Source organism: Apodemus sylvaticus, chromosome 7 (assembly GCF_947179515.1).
Source record: "Apodemus sylvaticus chromosome 7, mApoSyl1.1, whole genome shotgun sequence".
NCBI lineage: Eukaryota > Metazoa > Chordata > Mammalia > Rodentia > Muridae > Apodemus > Apodemus sylvaticus.
In genome coordinates, this window is record NC_067478.1 from 92,568,124 (window position 1) to 92,581,516 (window position 13,393).

The 13,393-nt window shown below is 39.6% G+C and overlaps 1 pseudogene; it reads left to right on the forward strand.

The window, feature by feature from the left end:
- The first annotated feature begins 10,608 nt into the window (after window positions 1–10,608).
- On the forward strand, window positions 10,609–11,542 carry LOC127690055 (olfactory receptor 143-like; annotated as a pseudogene).
- Window positions 11,543–13,393: the final 1,851 nt, after the last annotated feature.

A 13,393-nucleotide genomic window follows, 5' to 3' on the forward strand; every position in this document is an offset into this window, starting at 1 on the left:
ACCAACCCTGCATTCCCGGGATAAAGCCTGCTTGATCATGGTGGATGATCGTTTTGATGTGTTCTTGGATTCGGTTGGCAAGAATTTTATTGAGTATTTTTGCATCGATGTTCATAAGGGAAATTGGTCTGAAGTTCTCTTTCTTTGTTGGATCTCTTTGTGGCTTTGGTATCAGCGTAATTGTGGCTTCGTAGAAGGAATTGGGTAGTGTTCCTTCTGTTTCTATTTTGTGGAATAGTTTGATGAGTATTGGTGTTAACTCTTCTTTGAAGGTCTGGTAGAATTCTGCACTGAAACCATCTGGTCCTGTGCTTTTTTTGGTTGGAAGACTTTCTATGACTCCTTCTATTTCTTTAGGCATTATGGGACTGTTTAGATGGTCTAGTTGGTCCTGATTTAATTTTGGTATTTGGTATCTGTCAAGGAAATTGTCCATTTCCTCCAGATTCTCCAGTTGTGTTGAGTACAGGCTCTTGTAGTAGGATCTGATGATTTTTTGGATTTCCTCAGTTTCCGTTGTTATATCTCCCTTTTCATTTCTAAGTTTGTTAATTTAGATACTTTCTCTGTGCCCTTTGGTCAGTCTGGCTAAGGGTTTATCTATCTTGTTGATTTTCTCAAAGAACCAGCTCCTGGTTTTGTTGATTTTTTGTATGGTTCTCTTTGTTTCTACTTGATTGATTTCGGCCCTGAGTTTGATGATTTCCTGCCTTCTACTCCTCCTGGGTGAAATAGCTTCTTTTTGTTCTAGGGCTTTCAGGTGTGTCATTAAGCTGGTAATGTATGCTCTCTCCATTTTCTTTTTGGAGGCACTCAGGGCTATGAGTTTTCCTCTTAGCACTGCTTTCATTGTGTCCCATAGATTTGGGTATGTTGTGTTTTCATTTTCATTGTGTTCTAAAAAGTCTTTAATTTCTTTCTTTATTTCTTCCTTGACCAAGGTATCATTGAGTAGAGTATTGTTCAGTTTCCAAGTGTATGTGGGTTTTCTGTTGTTTCTGTTGCTAGTGAAGACCACTTTTACTCCATAGTGATCAGATAGGATGCATGGGATTAGTTCTATCTTCTTATATTTGTTGAGGTCTGTCTTGTGACCAATTATATGGTCGATTTTGGAGAAGGTACCATGAGGTGCTGAGAAAAAGGTATATTCTTTTGTTTTAGGATAGAATGTTCTATATATATATCTGTTAAATCTAATTGGTCCAAAGCTTCAATTAGTTTCATTGTGTCCCTGTTTAGTTTCTGTTTTCCTGATCGGTCCATTGAGGAAAGTGCAGTGTTGAAGTCACCCACAATTATTGTGTTAGGTGCAATGTGTGTTTTTAGTTTTAATAAAGTTTCTTTTACGAAAGAGGGTGCCCTTGCATTTGGAGCATAGATGTTCAGGATTGACAGTTCTTCTTTTTGTATTTTTCCTTTGACCAGCAAGAAGTGTCCCTCAGGGTCTCTTTTAATGACTTTGGGTTGAAAGTCAATTTTATCTGATATTAAAATGGCTACTCCAGCTTGTTTCCTGAGACCATTTGCTTGTAAAATTGTCTTCCAGCCTTTTACTCTAAGGTAGTGTTTGTCTTTGACCCTGAGGTGTGTTTCCTGTAAGCAGCAAAATGTAGGGTCCTGTTTACGTATCCAGTCAGTTAGTCTGTGTCTTTTTATTGGGGCATTAAGTCCATTGATGTTAAGAGATATTAAGGAATAGTGATTGTTACTTCCTATCATTTTTGACGTTATTTTTTAAATTTGAATGCTTAACTTCTTTTGGGTTTGATGAAAGGTTACTATCTTGCTTTTTCCAGGGTGAAGTTTCCCTCCTTGTATTGGTGTTGTCCTCCTATTATCCTTTTTAGGGCCGGGTTTGTGGATAGATATTGGGTAAACTTGGTTTTGTCATGAAATATCTTAGTTTCTCCATCTATGGTGATTGAGAGTTTTGCTGGATATAGTAGTTTTGGTTGGCATTTGTGTTCTCTTAGAGTCTGCATGAGATCTGCCCAGGACCTTCTAGCCTTCATAGTCTCAGGTGAAAAGTCTGCTGTGATTCTGATAGGTCTTCCTTTATATGTTACTTGGCCTTTTTCTCTTACTGCCTTTAGTATTCTTTCTTTGTTTAGAACATTTGGTGTTTTGATTATTATGTGACGGGAAGTATTTCTGTTCTGGTCCAGTCTGTTTGGAGTTCTGTAGGCTTCTTGTATATTCATGGGCATCTCTCTCTTTAGGTTAGGGAAGTTTTCTTCCATAATTTTATTGAAGATATTTGCTGGCCCTTTAAGTTGTAAATCTTCACTCTCATCTATGCCTATAATCCTTAGGTTTGGTCTTCTCATTGTGTCCTGGATTTCCTGGATATTTTGGGTTACAAGCTTTTTGCATTTTCTTTAACTGTTGAGTCCATGGTTTCTATGGAATCCTCAGCATCTGAGATTCTTTCTTCTATCTCTTGTATTCTGTTGTTGATATTTGCATCTCTGTCCCCTGATTTCTTCCCAAGGATTTCTATCTCCAAATTTGTCTCCCTTTGAGTTTTCTTAGTTGTTTCTACTTCTGATTTTAGATCCTGGATGGTTTTGCTTAGCTCCTCCACTTGCATGTTTGTGTTTTCCTGTAATTCTTTAAGAGATTTTTGTGTTTCCTCTTTCATGGCATCAGCCTGTTGACCAAAGTTCTCCTGTATTTCTTTAAGAGATTTTTGTGTTTCGTCTTTCATGACCTCAGCCTGTTGACCAAAGTTCTCCTGTATTTCTTTAAGTGTTTTTTGCATTTCCTCCTTGTTGGCTTTTGTATTCTCCTGGATTTCTTTCAATGATTTTTGTGTTTCCCTTGCAAGGGCTTCTAACTTTTGATCCATTTTCTCCTGAATTTCTTTAAGTATGTCCTTCATGTGTTCCTGTACCAGCATCATGACCAGTGATTTTAAATCCAAATCTTGTTTTACTGGTGTGATGGGGTATCCAGGACATGTTGGTAGAGGAGAATTGGGTTCAGATGTTGCCATATTGCCTTGATTTCTGTTAGTGACGTTCCTGCGTTTGCCTTTAGCCATCTAGTTCTCACTGGTGTAGTCTTGTCAGTGCTGGACTCACCCGTGCAAGCTGCCCCTTCCCAGTTGGCCTCTGGTGCACCGCTTACCTCCTGCGCTGCTTGTAGACAGGGTGCTGCTGCCCAGGCTGTTCAGATCCCAAAGCAGGCACCGGAAGGCTCCCGCTGGGGCCCACTGGATTCACTGGAGCACACGGACTTCTCCCAGCTGGCCGCCCGGAAGCCCAGCTAGCCACTTGCAGGACTTGGAGATGTGGTGCTGCCGCCCAGGCTGATCTGGGTAGCTGAACTCCCAACCGGGTTGGTGCACACAAGGCTAGCCTAGCTGCTCAGGCCCTGAGTCTAGGCAAAAGCCTGGCAGGCCAATGTCGGTGCAAAGTTCCCCTCAGCTGTGGGTGTTAATTGGGTATGTCAGGTGGCGAGGATGGTGGCGGCACGAGTTCCCTGAGAGTGCTGGGAGAGTCTGCTGGGCTAACAACCTCCTGGCTGGGTCAGCACACAGATGGTCCAATGAGCAGCCCAGGGCCTGGGGGCAGTCCAGGGCCTCACCATCTGAGACCCCTGCTATATCCGCCTTGGGCTATGCCTGTTAGCTGGTTTGGTTTTGCCTGCTAGGTCTCTCTGGTTTCCCGTAGGCAAAATGGCGGCGGTGCGCACCGGCCCAGGCAAACAAGCTCCTGGCTGGATCGGCACACAGATGGCCCACCGAGCAGCCCAGGACCTGGGGGCAGTCCAGGGCCTGACCGTCTAAGACCCCTGCTATGTCCGCCTCGGGCTATGCCTGTTAGCCGGTTTGGTTTTGCCTGCTAGGTCTCTCTGGCTTCCCGTAGGCAAAATGGTGGTGGTGAGCGCGCTGGCCCGGGAGGAAAAAAACCTCCTGGCCGGGTTTGCACCCCGGTGGACCGCCGATCAGCCCAGGGCCTGGGTGCAGACCAACGCCCGTCGGGCTTAGACCCCCGCGATGTTGGTCTCGGGTTATATTTGCATACCTCAGTCTGATTTCTCTGGCGACCGAGAACCAATATGGAGCGCTCTTAACTGACTGGCGGGAGGCAGAGTTCTGATGGATGTTGAGCACTTCTTAAGGTGCCTCTTGGCCATTCGAATTTCTTCAGGTAAAAATTCTTTGTTTAGATCTGTGCCCCAATTTTTAATAGAGTTATTTGGTTCCCTGGGGTCTAACTTCTTGAGTTCCTTGTATATATTGGATATTAGCCCTCTATCAGATGTAGGGTTGGTGAATATCCTTTCCCAATTTGATGGTTGCCATTATGTCCTTTTAACAGTGTCCTTTGCCTTACAGAAACTTTGTAATTTTATGTGGTCCCCTTTGTCAATTATTGATCTTAGAGCATAAGCTATTTGTGATCTGTTCAAGAACTTTCCCCCCGTGCCCATGTCCTCAAGGGTCTTCCCCAGTTTCTTTTCTATTAGTTTCAGTGTGTCTGGTTTTACATGGAGGTCCTTGATCCACTTGGAGTGAAGTTTAGTACATGGAGATAAGAATGGATCAATTTGCATTCTTCTGCATGCTGACCTCCAATTGAACCAGCACCATTTGTTGAAAAGGCTATCTTTTTTCCACTGGATGTTTTTGGCTCCTTTGTCAAAGATCAAGTGACCATAGCTGTGTGGGTTTATTTCTGGATCTTCAATTCTATTCCATTGGTCCACTTGTCTGTCACTGTGCCAATACCATGCAGTTTTTAATACTATTGCTCTGTAGTATTACTTGAAGTCAGGGATACTGATTCTCCCAGAATTTCTTTTGTTGTTGAGAATAGTTTTAGATATCCTGGGTTTTTTGCTATTCCAGATGAATTTGAGAATTGCTTTTTCTAACTCTGTGAAGAACTGAGTTGGGATTTTGATGGGGATTGCATTGAATCTGTAGATTTGTTTTGGCAAGATGGCCATTTTAACTATATTAATCCTGCCTATCCATGAGCATGGCAGATTTTTCCATTTTCTGAGGTCTTCTTTGATTTCCTTCTTCAGAGACCTGAATTTCTAGTCATATAGGTCCTTCACTTGATTGGTTAGAGTCACACCAAGATACTTAACATTGTTTGTGGCTATTGTGAAGGGTGTCATTTCCCTAACTTCTTTCTCAGCCTGCTTATCCTTTGAGTATAGGAAGGCAACTGATTTGCTTGAGTTGATTTTATAACGAGCCACTTTGCTGAAGTTGTTTATCAGCTGTAGGAGTTCTCTGGTGGAGGTTTTTGGGTCACTTAAGTAGACTATCATATCATCTGCAAATAGTGATAATTTGACTTCTTCCTTTCCAATTTGTATCCCCTTGACCTCCTTATGTTGTCCAATTGCTCTAGCTAGAACTTCAAGTACTATATTGCAAAAATATGGAGAGAGAGGACAGCCTTGTCTAGTCCCTGATTTTAGTGGGATTATTCCAAGTTTCTCTCCATTTAGTTTGATGTTGGCTACCAGTTTGCTGTATATTGCTTTAATGATGTTTAGGTATGGGCCTTGAATCCCCGTTCTTTCCAAGTCTTTTAGCACGAAAGGATGCTGAATTTTGTCAAACATCAAACGATCATCCACCATGATCAAGTAGGCTTCATCCCAGTGATGCAGGGATGGTTCAATATAAGGATATCCATCAATGCAATCCACTACATAAACAAGCTAAAAAAAAAATATGATCATCACATTAGATGCAGAAAAAGCATTTGAAACATTGTAATTTAATGAGGTCCCATTTGTCAATTCTTGATGTTAGAGCATACACTATTGGTGTTCTGTTCAGGAACTTTCCGTCTGTACTGATGTCCTCAAGGTTCTTCCCCAGTTTCTTTTCTATTAGCTTCAAAATGTCTGGCTTTATGTGGAGGTCCTTGATCCATTTGGAGTTGAGCTTAGTACAAGGAGATCAGGATGGATCGCATTCTTCTGCATGCTGACCTCCAGTTGAACCAGCACCATTTGTTGAAAAGGTCTTCTTTTTTCCATTGGATGTTTTCAGCTCCTTTGTTGAGGATCAAGTGGCCATAGGTGTGTGAGTCCACTTCTGGAACTTCAATCCTGTTCCATTGATCTGCCTGCCTGTCACTGTACCAAAATATATCAAATAAAAAAAAAGAGAGAGAGAAAAATAAAAAAAGAATACCCTGTGGATAGCACAAAAACAAAAAAAGAAACAGAAAGAACACTACCTAACTCATTCTATGAAGCCACAATTATGCTGATGCCAAAACCACACAAGGTTCCAAAAAAGAAAGAGAACTTCAGACCAATTTCTGTTATGAATGTTGATATAAAAATACTCAATAAAATTCTTGCCAAATGAATCCAAGAACACATCAAAACGATCATCCACCATGATCAAATAGGCTTCTTCCTAGTGATGCAGGGATTTCAATATATCGAAATCCATCAATAGTCCACTACATAAACAAACTCAAAGAAAAAAAAACCACATGGATACTGAAAAACATTTGAAATTTTCAGCACCCCTTCATGCTAAAAGTTTTGGAAAGATCAGGAATTCAAGGCCCATATCTAAACATAGCAGAAGCAATATATAGCAAATCAAACTGGTAGTCAACATCAAACTAAATGGAAAGAACTTTGAACCAATCCCACTAAAATCAAGGACTAGACAAGGCTGATATATATATATATATATATATATATATATATATATATATATATATATATATATATATATATAAAACCAGACACATTGAAACTAATAGAAAAGAAACTGGGGAAGACCCTTGAGGACATGGGCACAGGGGAAAGTTCTTGAACAGATCACCAATAGCTTATGCTTTAAGATCAAGAATTGACAAATGGGACCTCTGAAAATTACAAAGTTTCTGTAAGGCAAAGGACACTGTTAAAAGGGCAAAACAGCAACCATCAAATTGGGAAAGGATATTCACCAACCCCACATCTGATAGAGGGCTAATATCCAATATATACAAAGAACTCAAGAAGTTAGACCCCAGGGAACCAAATAACCCTATTAAAAAATGGGGTACTGATCTTAACAAAGAATTTTCACCTGAAGAAATTCAGATGGCTGAGAGGCACCTTAAGAAGTGCTCAACATCATTAGTCATTAGGGAAATGCAGATCAAAACAACCCTGAGATTTCACCTTACACCAGTCAGAATGGCTAAGGTCAAAAACTCAGGAGACAGCAGGTGTTAGCACAGATGTGGAGAAAGAGGAACACTCCTCCACTGCTGGTGGGGCTGTAAGATGGTACAACCACTGTGGAAATCATTCTAGAAGTTCCTCAGAAAACTGGACATGAAACTTCCAGAGGACCCTGCTATACCTCTCCTGGGCATATACCCAAAGGATTCCCCGGCATGCAATAAAGACACATGCTCCATTATGTTCATAGCAGCCTTATTTATAATAGCCAGAAGCTGGAAAGAACCCAGATGCCCCTCAAAGGAGGAATGGATTCAGAAAATGTGGTATATTTACACAATGGAATACTACTCAGCAATTAGAAACAATTCACAAAATTTTTAGGCAAATGGTTTGATCTGGAAAATATCATCCTAAGTGAGGTAACCCAGTTACAAAAGAATACACATGGAATGCAATCTCTGATAAGTGGATATTAATTAGCCCAGAAGCCCTGAATAACCAAGGCATAAATTGCATAGCAAATAACTCCCATGAAGAAGTATGGAGAGGGTCCTGATCCTGGAAAGGATCTATCTAGCATTGGAAGGGAATATAAGGACAGAGAAAAAGGAGGGAGGTGATTGGAGAATGGATGTAGAGAAGAAGGTTTATGGGACATATGGGGAGAGGGGATCCGGGAAAGGGGAAATCATTTGGAATGTAAACCAAGAATATAGAAAATAAAAATATTAAAAAAAATACATTACTTGAAATTCTAGCTTGAGCAATTAGACAACAAATGGAGGTCAAGGGGATACAAATTTGAAAGGAAGAAGTCAAATTATCACTATTTGCAGATGATATGGTAGTATACTTAGGCGATCTAAAAAATTTCACCAGAGAACTTCCACAGCTGATAAATAACTTCAACAAGGTGGCTGGATATAAAATTAACACAAACAAATCAGTAGCCCTCCTATGCTCAAAAGATAAACAGGCTGAGAATGAAATTATGGAAATGGCACCGTGCTAGTCACAAACCATATAAAATATCTTGGTGTGACTCTAACCAAACAAGTGAAAGATCTGAATGACATGAACTTCAAGTCTCTGAAAAAAAGAAATCAAAGCAGACCTCAGAAGATGGAAAGATCTGCCATGCTTGTGGATTGGCATGATTATTACAGTAAAAATGGTCATCTTGACATAAGCAATATACAGATTCAATGCAATCCCCACTAAAATCCCAACTCAGTTCTTCATATGGTTAGAAAGAGCAATTCTCAAAAAAATCTGGAATAACAACAACAACAACAAAAAAAAAAAAAAAACAGGATAGCAAAATCTATTCTCAACAGTAAAAGAACTTCTGGAGGAATCATCATCCCAGAATTCAAGCAGTACTAGAGAGTAATAGTGATAAAAACTGCATTGTATTGGGACAGTGACAGGTAGGTAGATCAAAGGACTAGAATTGAAGACCCAGAAATGAACCAATACACCTATGGTCACTTGATCTTTGACAAAGGAGCTGAATGCATCCAGTGGAAAAAAGATTGCCTTTTCAACAAATGGTGCTGGCTCGACTTGCATCTAGAATGCAGAAGAATGCAAATCAATCCATTCTTATCTCCTTGTACTAAGCTCAAGTCCTAGTGGATCAAGGACCTCCATATAAAACCAGATACACTGATTCTAATACAAGAGAAAGGGGAGAAGAATCTGGAGCACAGGGGCACATGGAAAAAATTCCCAAATAGAACACCAATAGCTTATGCTCTATGATAAAGTATTGACAAATGGGACTTCATAAAATTGCAAAGCTTTTGTAAGGGAAAGGACACTATCAATAGGAGAAAATGATAACCAACAGATTGGGAAAATATCTTTACCAATCCTATATCCTATAGGTGACTAATATTCTATATATACAAAGAACTCAAGAAGTTAGACTGCAGAGAACCAAATAACCCTATTAAAAATGAGGTACAGACCTAAACAAAGTATTCTCACCTGAGTACAAGATGGATAAGAAACACCTAAAGAAATGTTCAACATCCTTAACCATCAGGGAAATGCAAATCAAACAACCCTGAGATTCCACCTGTCAGATTGTCGAAGATCAAAATCTCGGGGTACATCTGATGCTAGAGAGGATGTGGAGAAAGAAGAACACTCCTCTATTTCTGGTGGGATTGCAAGGTGGTAAAAACACTCTAAAAATCAGGTTGGTGGTTCCTCAGAAAATTGGACATATTACTACTACCTAAGGATTCAGCTATACCAATCCTGGGTATATACCCAGAAGATGGTCCAACATGTAATAAGGAGGAATGTTCCACTATGTTCATAGCAGTCTTATTTATAAAGCCAGAAGCTGGAAAGTAACAACATGTCCTTCAACAGAGGAATGGATACTGAAAATGTGGTACATTCTGGGTTTAACTCAGAAGCATTTACTGTTCTATCATCATTCTTTAACCTACGCTGTACAAAATGTATGATGAAAGTTAAAGAATTGCATATTTATCAACAAAATCCCAGAAGATGATAAGAAATGGCAAGTGATTATATGCTTGGGTTTTCCTCAATTAGATTTGTTGGGTTTTCCTCAATTAGATTTGTTCTTGCATTGTGGAAAATTTCCCAAAGGATAGCATGCAACTCTGCCCTGGGAACTATGTAATCCTGGAGGTAAAAATCCCCAAGGATTCAATGGTAGGTTTATAGCATCTATGGTAAATGGGCCCAGAAGTATCTACCATGAAGGGTTTCATGCAAACTGGCAGGAAATCATAACAATGAGAAAACTTTCCTCTGCTGGTCCATCAAAGAGACAGGAATCTGATTGAGGGGATGTCAAGAATCATGCATATTCTTTTTCTATTCCATCGTGTAGGTAAGGAGAAAATTTGAGATAAATTCTCAAAAAGAAATCATGTCATTTTCCCCAAGTGTATGGGTTTCTAAAGGAAAGTGATGGAGCTGTTCTGATGGATATTAATACATTTATCATGAGACACTAGAATCTTTAAGACACTGGGAAGAAAGAACGTTTGTGCTTCAACAACAATAAAGCAGCCAGGAAAAAGGCAAGTACTAAATCACCCATGGCTTTATAATTTTCTCTTCAAATATAAAGCAGTATAAATCATGGAATTGGGAACAAGCCCCTGGATGACTTCTTTTAGTTCTGTTCATTAGTGGTTTCTGAATAATGGGGAATTTTTCAGCAATATTCCTCTCAGCTTTATCTCAGGACAAAGTCGCTCATTGTGGGTGGAACTTGAGAAATAGTGGTTGTCATGATCTTTGGATGCTTTGCTGCATTTCTTTAGAAAACACTGAGAATAGAAAGACTGAACTTCAGTTCTGTCTCCAGGTTTAAGATGCAGATTTTCTTGCTAAGCTCACCTGGTTCTGATTAAATTTCTACAGATGCAACACATGAAGCCAATGTCTGTGGAAAATGACTCTTCAGTGTCTGAGTTCATCCTTATGGGATTGTCATATCAGCCTGAGGTCCAGTGGCCCTTATTTGTCCTGTTCTTGGTGAACTATACAGCCACTGTGATGGGAAACCTAAGCTTAATGACTCTCATCTGTCTGAATTCGCATCTGCACACACCAATGTACTTTTTTATCCTCAACTTGTCCTTCATTGACTTCTGTTATTCATTTGTTTTTACCCCCAAAATGCTGATGGGATTTGTATCAGAACCCAACACCATCTCCTTCACAGGATGCATGACTCAGCTGTTTTTTTTCTGTCTTTTTGTTAACTCTGAGTGTTATGTGCTGACAGCCATGACCTATGATAGATATGTGGCCATCTGTAGGCCTCTTCTATACACAGTAGTCATGTCTCCCAGGGCTTGTTCCCTGCTAATGCTTGCTGCACACTTAATGGGTGTCTCTTCTGCCATTGTCCACACAAGATGTATAATTCAGCTCAGGTTTTGTGGTTCAAAAGTTATCAACCACTACATGTGTGATACCTTCCCCCTCCTTGAGCTTTCCTGTGGTAGCAGCCATGTCAGTGAGCTCATAAGTTCTGTTTCTGTGGCTGTAGTTGTTGCTATATCTAGCCTCATTATTGTATCCTCTTATGCTTTGATTCTTATCAATGTTATCCATTTGTCATCATCTAAGGGCTGGTCCAAAGCTGTAAGCACATGTAGTTCTCACATAATAACTGTTGCCCTCTTCTATGGATTTGGCCTGCTTGCCCATATCAAACCATCATCTGCAAAATCTGTAGTTCAAAGGAAATTTTTTTTCAGTAGTTTACACTTTTGTGCTGCCTTTGTTGAATCCTCTCATTTATAGCCTCAGGAACAAGGATGTCAAGCTTGCTATGAAGAGAATACTAAGGAAAGTCACAATCTAAGTGAAGTGCTTGTGTTGTAGCCATAAACCATGCATCTAATTTTTTTCCTCTTCACTTCTCTTCCTTTTCCACTTCTTCTATGGTGTACTTTCCTTCTTTGCATTTTTATTTCTTGAATATATTCAGAGTAGAAAATGAATATATCCTCTCTAATATATTTTTCTTTCTTTTTTATTATCTTTTATTTTAACTCTTATTATTATTTATAGGATATATTTTACTGTTGCTGCTTTCATATTTGGATGTAGCCAATGAGTGCTAGGATTAATAATGTAAATAGAGATTTTTTCCTCCCCCCCTTATTTTCATTCAATATATTCTTTATTTTGATTCAAAAGATTTTCCCTTTCCTGGATCCCCCCTCTATGAAACTCCCATAAGTCTTCTTCCCTCCCCCTGCTCCTCAATCCTCCCCTTCCCACTTCCCTGTCCTGGTATTTCCCTATACTGCTGCACTGAGACTTTCCAGGGCCTCTCCATCCTTCATCCTTCTTCTTGGGCATCATTTGATATGTTAATTATGTCTTGAGTGTTCCAAGTTTCTAGGCTAATATCCCTTTATCAGTGAGTACACACCATGTGTGTTCTTTTGAGACTGGATTACCTCACTTAGGATGTTGTTCTCTAGTTCCATCCATTTGTCTAAGAATTTCATGAATTCATTGTTTCTAATGGCTGAATAGTACTCCATTGTGTATATATACCCCATTTTCTGTATCCATTCCTCCGATGAGGGACATTTGGGTTCTTACCAGCTTCTGGCTATTATAAATAGGGCAGCTATGAACGTAGTGGGGCATGTGTCCTTATTAAGTGCTTTGGAATCCTCTGAGTATATGTCCATGAGTGGTATAGCTGGGTCCTCCTGAAATATCATTCCCAGTTTTCTGAGGAACTGCCAGACTGATTTCCAGAGTGACAGTACCAGCTTGCAACCCCACCAGCAGTGGAGGAGTGTTCCTCTTTCTCCACATCCTCGCCAGCACCTGCTTTCTCCTGAGTTTTTGATCTTAGCTATTCTGACTGGTGTGAGGTGAAATCTCAGGGTTGTTTTGATTTGCATTTCCATGATGACTAAGGACATTGAACATATCTTTAGGTGCTTCTCAGCCATTCGATATTCCTCAGGTGAAAATTCTCTGTTTAGCTCTCTACCCCATTTATAAGGAGGATATTTGGCTCTCTGGAGTTCTCTTTCTTAATGAAATGATGTAATCTTTTTCCCTCTCTGTTCATAGCTTTTATGTAAATGTGGCTCCACCTTACATATAGAGTCCTTGTGGTATACTTTTCTTTACATTTTTCAATTACTTATTTACAGACTGTCATGAATATATATACATTTGTTTGTGTGTGTGCATGTGTAATTTTTATCTAATTTTTCCCCTCCAACTCCTACCAAGTTCCCCCACCTCTCTCTCTCTGATTCGTGACTTATAATTTAACATATATGCACATATAACAAAATATATTTGCATATTTATGTACAAATAGGGCCATCTTATTTTATTTAGAAGCTTATATTTATATACAGTTAGAGCTGACTGTTAGAGATCCAATAACATATAATAAAACTCATCTCAGGAGAAGACAGATTTCTCCTATACTCAGTAACTATTCATTGTCTGCAACACTTCATCTGGGGTAAAGACTTGTGAAATTTCATCTTACTACTTTGGTGTCAAGTGTTGGAATTTTTTTACTTGTGCAAGTCAGTTTTCAGAAGCCATATTTTTGAGATTTTCTGTGTACAACCCCCTGTCATACAGAGAAGACACTATCTCAAAGCAAACATCTGTTTTCTGTCTCTGGAAACCGTTTGATTCCTCATCTCTGATGTCCTGTGAGCTT